This window comes from Mixophyes fleayi, chromosome 10, assembly GCF_038048845.1.
Source record: "Mixophyes fleayi isolate aMixFle1 chromosome 10, aMixFle1.hap1, whole genome shotgun sequence".
In the NCBI taxonomy this organism is placed as follows: Eukaryota; Metazoa; Chordata; class Amphibia; order Anura; family Limnodynastidae; genus Mixophyes; species Mixophyes fleayi.
The window spans coordinates 43342116-43355592 of NC_134411.1; the positions used below are offsets into that span (position 1 = coordinate 43342116).

At 36.0% G+C, this 13477-nt stretch overlaps 7 non-coding genes across 7 annotated transcripts; all 7 read right to left on the reverse strand.

The window, feature by feature from the left end:
• Positions 1–748: 748 nt before the first annotated feature.
• On the reverse strand, positions 749–820 carry TRNAQ-UUG (transfer RNA glutamine (anticodon UUG)). Its single transcript has one exon. It is a non-coding gene; the product is annotated as a tRNA-Gln (tRNA).
• Positions 821–2817: 1997 nt separating this feature from the next.
• TRNAQ-UUG (transfer RNA glutamine (anticodon UUG)) lies at positions 2818–2889 on the reverse strand. Its single transcript has one exon. It is a non-coding gene; the product is annotated as a tRNA-Gln (tRNA).
• A 1997-nt stretch (positions 2890–4886) lies between these two features.
• TRNAQ-UUG (transfer RNA glutamine (anticodon UUG)) lies at positions 4887–4958 on the reverse strand. The gene has a single exon. It is a non-coding gene; the product is annotated as a tRNA-Gln (tRNA).
• A 1997-nt stretch (positions 4959–6955) lies between these two features.
• Positions 6956–7027, reverse strand: TRNAQ-UUG (transfer RNA glutamine (anticodon UUG)). The gene has a single exon. It is a non-coding gene; the product is annotated as a tRNA-Gln (tRNA).
• A 1997-nt stretch (positions 7028–9024) lies between these two features.
• TRNAQ-UUG (transfer RNA glutamine (anticodon UUG)) lies at positions 9025–9096 on the reverse strand. The gene has a single exon. It is a non-coding gene; the product is annotated as a tRNA-Gln (tRNA).
• Positions 9097–11093: 1997 nt separating this feature from the next.
• Positions 11094–11165, reverse strand: TRNAQ-UUG (transfer RNA glutamine (anticodon UUG)). The gene has a single exon. It is a non-coding gene; the product is annotated as a tRNA-Gln (tRNA).
• A 1994-nt stretch (positions 11166–13159) lies between these two features.
• Positions 13160–13231, reverse strand: TRNAQ-UUG (transfer RNA glutamine (anticodon UUG)). Its single transcript has one exon. It is a non-coding gene; the product is annotated as a tRNA-Gln (tRNA).
• Positions 13232–13477: the final 246 nt, after the last annotated feature.

A 13477-nucleotide genomic window follows, 5' to 3' on the forward strand; every position in this document is an offset into this window, starting at 1 on the left:
TGAATAGAAGCCATTTGGTTTCAACAACATGTGAAATCAGACTGAAGTGCTTGAAAGCCAGAATGCTAGCCAATTCACCACAAATTCCCACACCCAAGCTCATGCAGAAATGTTTTCATAAGGTTTTCAGTTTAGTATCTTGTTTTAGCTACCTTTTATATGAAATATACTGCAGCAGTAAATTCTTCTGCTGTGCATTAAATCTGTTTTATATACTGTTAACATGGTGTTTATCCTTTATTGAAATAATGGCTGAATAATATACAGTGTTTTACAAATAACAATTATCTATTCTCATTAATCCCTGTCCCAGTGAGGTGTCAAGTCTAAATTCTCTAATACACATGCATACTGGGCTCAATTTTATCACTTGCCAATTAGCATATTGGTATGTTTTTTGGACTGGATTTGGGCAGGGGCACTTAAGGAGAAGCTTTCCTTGCACAATAAGGAATTTCAAACTCCACAATAGTGGATTATGGTCTGGGTTTCAATTGGATCCATGTGAGGCAGCAGTGCTAACTACTTTGCACCGTACCAACCATCTCAGTACACATGTATGGTATTGCATGGAGACTCTCTGTTTTGTTTTATTTCATATCTTACCGCATGAATAATTTAGCTGATTATTCAGACAATACTGTTTTGTGCCTCTTGTATTTGTTTTATTTTGTCTCTGCTAGCTAGAGTTACATATATTGAATTGTGTTCACATTTCATATGACATCTTTAAGAAAAAACAAAAGCAAGGTTCCACTGAGATTTGAACTCAGATCGCTGGATTCAAAGTCCAAAGTGCTAACCATTACACCATGGAACCAACTGTAGAAATTGCAATTTGAGTATTCTTTTAGGACTGCAATACCAGTGTTTGCCAATAGGGCTGCATCTTCTTATTGGAATAATTTGTTTTCATCTGCTTCTTTATGGTGTTATACTATTGCGTAACAGATTGGATGAACATTTCATGTTCTCTTAACATAAAATACATCTTACCTTTTCATTTTTATTATGTTGAACAAAGTTAAAAGTACAAAAAATCCAGATTACAATGTTAGGAAATCCATTTGAAATGTTATTACCAGATAGAAACAACCTAAATTGTATCTCCCTTTGCTGCTTGTCCAAATACAAATGGTTAGAATACTATGACTTGTATGGTTTCTCTGTATACCGTGCAGACTATGATAGCAATAAGCAGCATCAAAATAGTTTTTGCCAAAGTGATCAATGGATTTCGATTTTGAATAATGCTCAAGCTCCATTTCCCTTCCAGTGAATGTAGCCTAGGACAACTGAGACCCCTAAAATTGCAATTGTGGCATTGAATGCACAGGTTCGTTATCTATTAATTGAAGCACTGGGAGTTTTCTATATAAGGTCTTTTCCAGTATATTTGTGCACCATGACTAAAATCTACTACTACAATACATTTAAAATATATCCCTGTCTGTCCCAAAATGTCTTTGGCATTCCATTCCTTATTGAAGTGTTTATCATTACTCTTCACAATCACTGTAGGAGGAAACTCTAGCTCACCATCTATGTGTGATATTATTACTGAAAAAGCAGCATGTATTTACTTTTTTCCACTGGATTAACTTGACATCCTGTTGCATAAGCAGTGTCTGTATAACAGATCCCATACCCATTATAGTAATGTCAATGTGTTGGAAAGCTGTGTGTGGTCAACTTCACAAACAATCCTCTTTTGGACAAGTCTTGTAGCAAATTTAGGAGCCTAATCTCCTGGGGTTCTCAGCTATCTGAAGCAGAGTGCCAATAGGATGTGATCAGGCTGATAGGTTCCTTGGGGAGAGTAAGGCTGCCCATAAGTCTCCCTTATTGCTCAAAAGAATGCTTTGATTGAGGTTCTTAAAGTGGAATGTATGGACTTGTTAGCCCTGTACTTCAAGCTCACAGCAATTGGTACCAGGATTCAGGTAATAGGAGAAAAACCATCATCGGAAACAAAGTAAGAAACTGCACAGTAATCAAGAAGTGGACATCCACTCTAAAAGACTGTCCTGTGATTAAAAATATCCAAACTAATAACCAGATTGCTAAGGAATAGAAGCCATTTGGTTTCAACAACATGTGAAATCAGACTGAAGAGCTTGAAAGCCAGAATGCTAGCCAATTCACCACAAATTCCCACACCCAAGCTTATGCAGAAATGTTTTCATAAGGTTTTCAGTTTAGTATCTTGTTTTAGCTACCTTTTATATGAAATATACTGCAGCAGTAAATTCTTCTGCTGTGCATTAAATCTGTTTTATATACTGTTAACATGGTGTTTATCCTTTATTGAAATAATGGCTGAATAATATACAGTGTTTTACGAATAACAATTTATCTATTCTCATTAATCCCTGTCCCAGTGAGGTGTCAAGTCTAAATTCTCTAATACACATGCATACTGGGCTCAATTTTATCACTTGCCAATTAGCATATTGGTATGTTTTTTGGACTGGATTTGGGCAGGGGCACTTAAGGAGAAGCTTTCCTTGCACAATAAGGAATTTCAAACTCCACAATAGTGGATTATGGTCTGGGTTTCAATTGGATCCATGTGAGGCAAGCAGTGCTAACTACTTTGCACCGTACCAACCATCTCAGTACACATGTATGGTATTGCATGGAGACTCTCTGTTTTGTTTTATTTCATATCTTACCGCATGAATAATTTAGCTGATTATTCAGACAATACTGTTTTGTGCCTCTTGTATTTGTTTTATTTTGTCTCTGCTAGCTAGAGTTACATATATTGAATTGTGTTCACATTTCATATGACATCTTTAAGAAAAAACAAAAGCAAGGTTCCACTGAGATTTGAACTCAGATCGCTGGATTCAAAGTCCAAAGTGCTAACCATTACACCATGGAACCAACTGTAGAAATTGCAATTTGAGTATTCTTTTAGGACTGCAATACCAGTGTTTGCCAATAGGGCTGCATCTTCTTATTGGAATAATTTGTTTTCATCTGCTTCTTTATGGTGTTATACTATTGCGTACACAGATTGGATGAACATTTCAATTTCTCTTAACATAAAATACATCTTACCTTTTCATTTTTATTATGTTGAACAAAGTTAAAAGTACAAAAAATCCAGATTACAATGTTAGGAAATCCATTTGAAATGTTATTACCAGATAGAAACAACCTAAATTGTATCTCCCTTTGCTGCTTGTCCAAAAACAAATGGTTAGATTACTATGACTTGTATGGTTTCTCTGTATACCGTGCAGACTATGATAGCAATAAGCAGCATCAAAATAGTTTTTGCCAAAGTGATCAATGGATTTCGATTTTGAATAATGCTCAAGCTCCATTTCCCTTCCAGTGAATGTAGCCTAGGACAACTGAGACCCCTAAAATTGCAATTGTGGCATTGAATGCACAGGTTCGTTATCTATTAATTGAAGCACTGGGAGTTTTCTATATAAGGTCTTTTCCAGTATATTTGTGCACCATGACTAAAATCTACTACTACAATACATTTAAAATATATCCCTGTCTGTCCCAAAATGTCTTTGGCATTCCATTCCTTATTGAAGTGTTTATCATTACTCTTCACAATCACTGTAGGAGGAAACTCTAGCTCACCATCTATGTGTGATATTATTACTGAAAAAGCAGCATGTATTTACATTTTTCCACTGGATTATTTTGACATCCTGTTGCATAAGCAGTGTCTGTATAACAGATCCCATACCCATATAGTAATGTCAATGTGTTGGAAAGCTGTGTGTGGTCAACTTCACAGACAATCCTCTTTTGGACAAGTCTTGTAGCAAATTTAGGAGCCTAATCTCCTGGGGTTCTCAGCTATCTGAAGCAGAGTGCCAATAGGATGTGATCAGGCTGATAGGTTCCTTGGGGAGAGTAAGGCTGCCCATAAGTCTCCCTTATTGCTCAAAAGAATGCTTTGATTGAGGTTCTTAAAGTGGAATGTATGGACTTGTTAGCCCTGTACTTCAAGCTCACAGCAATTGGTTCCAGGATTCAGGTAATAGGAGTAAAACCATCATCGGAAACAAAGTAAGAAACTGCACAGTAATCAAGAAGTGGACATCCACTCTAAAAGACTGTCCCGTGATTAAAAATATCCCAAACTAATAACCAGATTGCTAAGGAATAGAAGCCATTTGGTTTCAACAACATGTGAAATCAGACTGAAGTGCTTGAAAGCCAGAATGCTAGCCAATTCACCACAAATTCCCACACCCAAGCTCATGCAGAAATGTTTTCATAAGGTTTTCAGTTTAGTATCTTGTTTTAGCTACCTTTTATATGAAATATACTGCAGCAGTAAATTCTTCTGCTGTGCATTAAATCTGTTTTATATACTGTTAACATGGTGTTTATCCTTTATTGAAATAATGGCTGAATAATATACAGTGTTTTACAAATAACAATTTATCTATTCTCATTAATCCCTGTCCCAGTGAGGTGTCAAGTCTAAATTCTCTAATACACATGCATACTGGGCTCAATTTTATCACTTGCCAATTAGCATATTGGTATGTTTTTTGGACTGGATTTGGGCAGGGGCACTTAAGGAGAAGCTTTCCTTGCACAATAAGGAATTTCAAACTCCACAATAGTGGATTATGGTCTGGGTTTCAATTGGATCCATGTGAGGCAGCAGTGCTAACTACTTTGCACCGTACCAACCATCTCAGTACACATGTATGGTATTGCATGGAGACTCTCTGTTTTGTTTTATTTCATATCTTACCGCATGAATAATTTAGCTGATTATTCAGACAATACTGTTTTGTGCCTCTTGTATTTGTTTTATTTTGTCTCTGCTAGCTAGAGTTACATATATTGAATTGTGTTCACATTTCATATGACATCTTTAAGAAAAAACAAAAGCAAGGTTCCACTGAGATTTGAACTCAGATCGCTGGATTCAAAGTCCAAAGTGCTAACCATTACACCATGGAACCAACTGTAGAAATTGCAATTTGAGTATTCTTTTAGGACTGCAATACCAGTGTTTGCCAATAGGGCTGCATCTTCTTATTGGAATAATTTGTTTTCATCTGCTTCTTTATGGTGTTATACTATTGCGTACACAGATTGGATGAACATTTCAATTTCTCTTAACATAAAATACATCTTACCTTTTCATTTTTATTATGTTGAACAAAGTTAAAAGTACAAAAAATCCAGATTACAATGTTAGGAAATCCATTTGAAATGTTATTACCAGATAGAAACAACCTAAATTGTATCTCCCTTTGCTGCTTGTCCAAATACAAATGGTTAGAATACTATGACTTGTATGGTTTCTCTGTATACCGTGCAGACTATGATAGCAATAAGCAGCATCAAAATAGTTTTTGCCAAAGTGATCAATGGATTTCGATTTTGAATAATGCTCAAGCTCCATTTCCCTTCCAGTGAATGTAGCCTAGGACAACTGAGACCCCTAAAATTGCAATTGTGGCATTGAATGCACAGGTTCGTTATCTATTAATTGAAGCACTGGGAGTTTTCTATATAAGGTCTTTTCCAGTATATTTGTGCACCATGACTAAAATCTACTACTACAATACATTTAAAATATATCCCTGTCTGTCCCAAAATGTCTTTGGCATTCCATTCCTTATTGAAGTGTTTATCATTACTCTTCACAATCACTGTAGGAGGAAACTCTAGCTCACCATCTATGTGTGATATTATTACTGAAAAAGCAGCATGTATTTACATTTTTCCACTGGATTAACTTGACATCCTGTTGCATAAGCAGTGTCTGTATAACAGATCCCATACCCATATAGTAATGTCAATGTGTTGGAAAGCTGTGTGTGGTCAACTTCACAGACAATCCTCTTTTGGACAAGTCTTGTAGCAAATTTAGGAGCCTAATCTCCTGGGGTTCTCAGCTATCTGAAGCAGAGTGCCAATAGGATGTGATCAGGCTGATAGGTTCCTTGGGGAGAGTAAGGCTGCCCATAAGTCTCCCTTATTGCTCAAAAGAATGCTTTGATTGAGGTTCTTAAAGTGGAATGTATGGACTTGTTAGCAATGTACTTCAAGCTCACAGCAATTGGTTCCAGGATTCAGGTAATAGGAGTAAAACCATCATCGGAAACAAAGTAAGAAACTGCACAGTAATCAAGAAGTGGACATCCACTCTAAAAGACTGTCCCGTGATTAAAAATATCCCAAACTAATAACCAGATTGCTAAGGAATAGAAGCCATTTGGTTTCAACAACATGTGAAATCAGACTGAAGTGCTTGAAAGCCAGAATGCTAGCCAATTCACCACAAATTCCCACACCCAAGCTCATGCAGAAATGTTTTCATAAGGTTTTCAGTTTAGTATCTTGTTTTAGCTACCTTTTATATGAAATATACTGCAGCAGTAAATTCTTCTGCTGTGCATTAAATCTGTTTTATATACTGTTAACATGGTGTTTATCCTTTATTGAAATAATGGCTGAATAATATACAGTGTTTTACAAATAACAATTTATCTATTCTCATTAATCCCTGTCCCAGTGAGGTGTCAAGTCTAAATTCTCTAATACACATGCATACTGGGCTCAACTTTATCACTTGCCAATTAGCATATTGGTATGTTTTTTGGACTGGATTTGGGCAGGGGCACTTAAGGAGAAGCTTTCCTTGCACAATAAGGAATTTCAAACTCCACAATAGTGGATTATGGTCTGGGTTTCAATTGGATCCATGTGAGGCAGCAGTGCTAACTACTTTGCACCGTACCAACCATCTCAGTACACATGTATGGTATTGCATGGAGACTCTCTGTTTTGTTTTATTTCATATCTTACCGCATGAATAATTTAGCTGATTATTCAGACAATACTGTTTTGTGCCTCTTGTATTTGTTTTATTTTGTCTCTGCTAGCTAGAGTTACATATATTGAATTGTGTTCACATTTCATATGACATCTTTAAGAAAAAACAAAAGCAAGGTTCCACTGAGATTTGAACTCAGATCGCTGGATTCAAAGTCCAAAGTGCTAACCATTACACCATGGAACCAACTGTAGAAATTGCAATTTGAGTATTCTTTTAGGACTGCAATACCAGTGTTTGCCAATAGGGCTGCATCTTCTTATTGGAATAATTTGTTTTCATCTGCTTCTTTATGGTGTTATACTATTGCGTACACAGATTGGATGAACATTTCAATTTCTCTTAACATAAAATACATCTTACCTTTTCATTTTTATTATGTTGAACAAAGTTAAAAGTACAAAAAATCCAGATTACAATGTTAGGAAATCCATTTGAAATGTTATTACCAGATAGAAACAACCTAAATTGTATCTCCCTTTGCTGCTTGTCCAAAAACAAATGGTTAGATTACTATGACTTGTATGGTTTCTCTGTATACCGTGCAGACTATGATAGCAATAAGCAGCATCAAAATAGTTTTTGCCAAAGTGATCAATGGATTTCGATTTTGAATAATGCTCAAGCTCCATTTCCCTTCCAGTGAATGTAGCCTAGGACAACTGAGACCCCTAAAATTGCAATTGTGGCATTGAATGCACAGGTTCGTTATCTATTAATTGAAGCACTGGGAGTTTTCTATATAAGGTCTTTTCCAGTATATTTGTGCACCATGACTAAAATCTACTACTACAATACATTTAAAATATATCCCTGTCTGTCCCAAAATGTCTTTGGCATTCCATTCCTTATTGAAGTGTTTATCATTACTCTTCACAATCACTGTAGGAGGAAACTCTAGCTCACCATCTATGTGTGATATTATTACTGAAAAAGCAGCATGTATTTACATTTTTCCACTGGATTATTTTGACATCCTGTTGCATAAGCAGTGTCTGTATAACAGATCCCATACCCATATAGTAATGTCAATGTGTTGGAAAGCTGTGTGTGGTCAACTTCACAGACAATCCTCTTTTGGACAAGTCTTGTAGCAAATTTAGGAGCCTAATCTCCTGGGGTTCTCAGCTATCTGAAGCAGAGTGCCAATAGGATGTGATCAGGCTGATAGGTTCCTTGGGGAGAGTAAGGCTGCCCATAAGTCTCCCTTATTGCTCAAAAGAATGCTTTGATTGAGGTTCTTAAAGTGGAATGTATGGACTTGTTAGCCCTGTACTTCAAGCTCACAGCAATTGGTTCCAGGATTCAGGTAATAGGAGTAAAACCATCATCGGAAACAAAGTAAGAAACTGCACAGTAATCAAGAAGTGGACATCCACTCTAAAAGACTGTCCCGTGATTAAAAATATCCCAAACTAATAACCAGATTGCTAAGGAATAGAAGCCATTTGGTTTCAACAACATGTGAAATCAGACTGAAGTGCTTGAAAGCCAGAATGCTAGCCAATTCACCACAAATTCCCACACCCAAGCTCATGCAGAAATGTTTTCATAAGGTTTTCAGTTTAGTATCTTGTTTTAGCTACCTTTTATATGAAATATACTGCAGCAGTAAATTCTTCTGCTGTGCATTAAATCTGTTTTATATACTGTTAACATGGTGTTTATCCTTTATTGAAATAATGGCTGAATAATATACAGTGTTTTACAAATAACAATTTATCTATTCTCATTAATCCCTGTCCCAGTGAGGTGTCAAGTCTAAATTCTCTAATACACATGCATACTGGGCTCAATTTTATCACTTGCCAATTAGCATATTGGTATGTTTTTTGGACTGGATTTGGGCAGGGGCACTTAAGGAGAAGCTTTCCTTGCACAATAAGGAATTTCAAACTCCACAATAGTGGATTATGGTCTGGGTTTCAATTGGATCCATGTGAGGCAGCAGTGCTAACTACTTTGCACCGTACCAACCATCTCAGTACACATGTATGGTATTGCATGGAGACTCTCTGTTTTGTTTTATTTCATATCTTACCGCATGAATAATTTAGCTGATTATTCAGACAATACTGTTTTGTGCCTCTTGTATTTGTTTTATTTTGTCTCTGCTAGCTAGAGTTACATATATTGAATTGTGTTCACATTTCATATGACATCTTTAAGAAAAAACAAAAGCAAGGTTCCACTGAGATTTGAACTCAGATCGCTGGATTCAAAGTCCAAAGTGCTAACCATTACACCATGGAACCAACTGTAGAAATTGCAATTTGAGTATTCTTTTAGGACTGCAATACCAGTGTTTGCCAATAGGGCTGTATCTTCTTATTGGAATAATTTGTTTTCATCTGCTTCTTTATGGTGTTATACTATTGCGTACACAGATTGGATGAACATTTCAATTTCTCTTAACATAAAATACATCTTACCTTTTCATTTTTATTATGTTGAACAAAGTTAAAAGTACAAAAAATCCAGATTACAATGTTAGGAAATCCATTTGAAATGTTATTACCAGATAGAAACAACCTAAATTGTATCTCCCTTTGCTGCTTGTCCAAATACAAATGGTTAGATTACTATGACTTGTATGGTTTCTCTGTATACCGTGCAGACTATGATAGCAATAAGCAGCATCAAAATAGTTTTTGCCAAAGTGATCAATGGATTTCGATTTTGAATAATGCTCAAGCTCCAATTCCCTTCCAGTGAATGTAGCCTAGGACAACTGAGACCCCTAAAATTGCAATTGTGGCATTGAATGCACAGGTTCGTTATCTATTAATTGAAGCACTGGGAGTTTTCTATATAAGGTCTTTTCCAGTATATTTGTGCACCATGACTAAAATCTACTACTACAATACATTTAAAATATATCCCTGTCTGTCCCAAAATGTCTTTGGCATTCCATTCCTTATTGAAGTGTTTATCATTACTCTTCACAATCACTGTAGGAGGAAACTCTAGCTCACCATCTATGTGTGATATTATTACTGAAAAAGCAGCATGTATTTACATTTTTCCACTGGATTAACTTGACATCCTGTTGCATAAGCAGTGTCTGTATAACAGATCCCATACCCATATAGTAATGTCAATGTGTTGGAAAGCTGTGTGTGGTCAACTTCACAAACAATCCTCTTTTGGACAAGTCTTGTAGCAAATTTAGGAGCCTAATCTCCTGGGGTTCTCAGCTATCTGAAGCAGAGTGCCAATAGGATGTGATCAGGCTGATAGGTTCCTTGGGGAGAGTAAGGCTGCCCATAAGTCTCCCTTATTGCTCAAAAGAATGCTTTGATTGAGGTTCTTAAAGTGGAATGTATGGACTTGTTAGCCCTGTACTTCAAGCTCACAGCAATTGGTACCAGGATTCAGGTAATAGGAGAAAAACCATCATCGGAAACAAAGTAAGAAACTGCACAGTAATCAAGAAGTGGACATCCACTCTAAAAGACTGTCCTGTGATTAAAAATATCCCAAACTAATAACCAGATTGCTAAGGAATAGAAGCCATTTGGTTTCAACAACATGTGAAATCAGACTGAAGAGCTTGAAAGCCAGAATGCTAGCCAATTCACCACAAATTCCCACACCCAAGCTTATGCAGAAATGTTTTCATAAGGTTTTCAGTTTAGTATCTTGTTTTAGCTACCTTTTATATGAAATATACTGCAGCAGTAAATTCTTCTGCTGTGCATTAAATCTGTTTTATATACTGTTAACATGGTGTTTATCCTTTATTGAAATAATGGCTGAATAATATACAGTGTTTTACGAATAACAATTTATCTATTCTCATTAATCCCTGTCCCAGTGAGGTGTCAAGTCTAAATTCTCTAATACACATGCATTCTGGGCTCAATTTTATCACTTGCCAATTAGCATATTGGTATGTTTTTTGGACTGGATTTGGGCAGGGGCACTTAAGGAGAAGCTATCCTTGCACAATAAGGAATTTCAAACTCCACAATAGTGGATTATGGTCTAGGTTTCAATTGGATCCATGTGAGGCAGCAGTGCTAACTACTTTGCACCATACCAACCATCTCAGTACACATGTATGGTATTGCATGTAGACTCTCTGTTTTGTTTTATTTCATATCTTACCGCATGAATAATTTAGCTGATTATTCAGACAATACTGTTTTATGCCTCTTGAATTTGTTTTATTTTGTCTCTGCTAGCTAGAGTTACATATATTGAATTGTGTTCACATTTCATATGACATCTTTAAGAAAGAACAAAAGCAAGGTTCCACTGAGATTTGAACTCAGATTGCTGGATTCAAAGTCCAAAGTGCTAACCATTACACCATGAAACCAACTGTACATAGCATTTAAATATTCCTTTAGGACTGCATTACCAGTGTTTGCCAATAGGGCTGCATCTTCTTTTTGGAATAATTTGTTTTCATCTGCTTCTTTATGGTGTTATACTATTGCGTACACAGATTGGATGAACATTTCAATTTCTCTTAACATAAAATACATCTTACCTTTTCATTTTTATTATGTTGAACAAAGTTAAAAGTACAAAAAATCAAGATTACAATGTTAGGAAATCCATTTGAAATGTTATTACCACATAGAAACAACCTAAATTGTATCTCCCTTTGCTGCTTGTCCAAAAACAAATGGTTAGATTACTATGACTTGTATGGTTTCTCTGTATACCGTGCAGACTATGATAGCAATAAGCAGCATCAAAATAGTTTTTGCCAAAGTGATCAATGGATTTCGATTTTGAATAATGCTCAAGCTCCATTTCCCTTCCAGTGAATGTAGCCTAGGACAACTGAGACCCCTAAAATTGCAATTGTGGCATTGAATGCACAGGTTCATTATCTATTAATTGAAGCACTGGGAGTTTTCTATATAAGGTCTTTTCCAGTATATTTGTGCACCATGACTAAAATCTACTACTACAATACATTTAAAATATATCCCTGTCTGTCCCAAAATGTCTTTGGCATTCCATTCCTTATTGAAGTGTTTATCATTACTCTTCACAATCACTGTAGGAGGAAACTCTAGCTCACCATCTATGTGTGATATTATTACTGAAAAAGCAGCATGTATTTACATTTTTCCACTGGATTATTTTGACATCCTGTTGCATAAGCAGTGTCTGTATAACAGATTCCATACCCATATAGTAATGTCAATGTGTTGGAAAGCTGTGTGTGGTCAACTTCACAAACAATCCTCTTTTGGACAAGTCTTGTAGCAAATTTAGGAGCCTAATCTCCTGGGGTTCTCAGCTATCTGAAGCAGAGTGCCAATAGGATGTGATCAGGCTGATAGGTTCCTTGGGGAGAGTAAGGCTGCCCATAAGTCTCCCTTATTGCTCAAAAGAATGCTTTGATTGAGGTTCTTAAAGTGGAATGTATGGACTTGTTAGCAATGTACTTCAAGCTCACAGCAATTGGTTCCAGGATTCAGGTAATAGGAGTAAAACCATCATCGGAAACAAAGTAAGAAACTGCACAGTAATCAAGAAGTGGACATCCACTCTAAAAGACTGTCCCGTGATTAAAAATATCCCAAACTAATAACCAGATTGCTAAGGAATAGAAGCCATTTGGTTTCAACAACATGTGAAATCAGACTGAAGTGCTTGAAAGCCAGAATGCTAGCCAATTCACCACAAATTCCCACACCCAAGCTCATGCAGAAATGTTTTCATAAGGTTTTCAGTTTAGTATCTTGTTTTAGCTACCTTTTATATGAAATATACTGCAGCAGTAAATTCTTCTGCTGTGCATTAAATCTGTTTTATATACTGTTAACATGGTGTTTATCCTTTATTGAAATAATGGCTGAATAATATACAGTGTTTTACAAATAACAATTTATCTATTCTCATTAATCCCTGTCCCAGTGAGGTGTCAAGTCTAAATTCTCTAATACACATGCATACTGGGCTCAATTTTATCACTTGCCAATTAGCATATTGGTATGTTTTTTGGACTGGATTTGGGCAGGGGCACTTAAGGAGAAGCTTTCCTTGCACAATAAGGAATTTCAAACTCCACAATAGTGGATTATGGTCTGGGTTTCAATTGGATCCATGTGAGGCAGCAGTGCTAACTACTTTGCACCGTACCAACCATCTCAGTACACATGTATGGTATTGCATGGAGACTCTCTGTTTTGTTTTATTTCATATCTTACCGCATGAATAATTTAGCTGATTATTCAGACAATACTGTTTTGTGCCTCTTGTATTTGTTTTATTTTGTCTCTGCTAGCTAGAGTTACATATATTGAATTGTGTTCACATTTCATATGACATCTTTAAGAAAAAACAAAAGCAAGGTTCCACTGAGATTTGAACTCAGATCGCTGGATTCAAAGTCCAAAGTGCTAACCATTACACCATGGAACCAACTGTAGAAATTGCAATTTGAGTATTCTTTTAGGACTGCAATACCAGTGTTTGCCAATAGGGCTGCATCTTCTTATTGGAATAATTTGTTTTCATTTGCTTCTTTATGGTGTTATACTATTGCGTACACAGATTGGATGAACATTTCAATTTCTCTTAACATAAAATACATCTTACCTTTTCATTTTTATTATGTTGAACAAAGTTAAAAGTACAAAAAATCCAGATTACAATGTTAGGAAATCC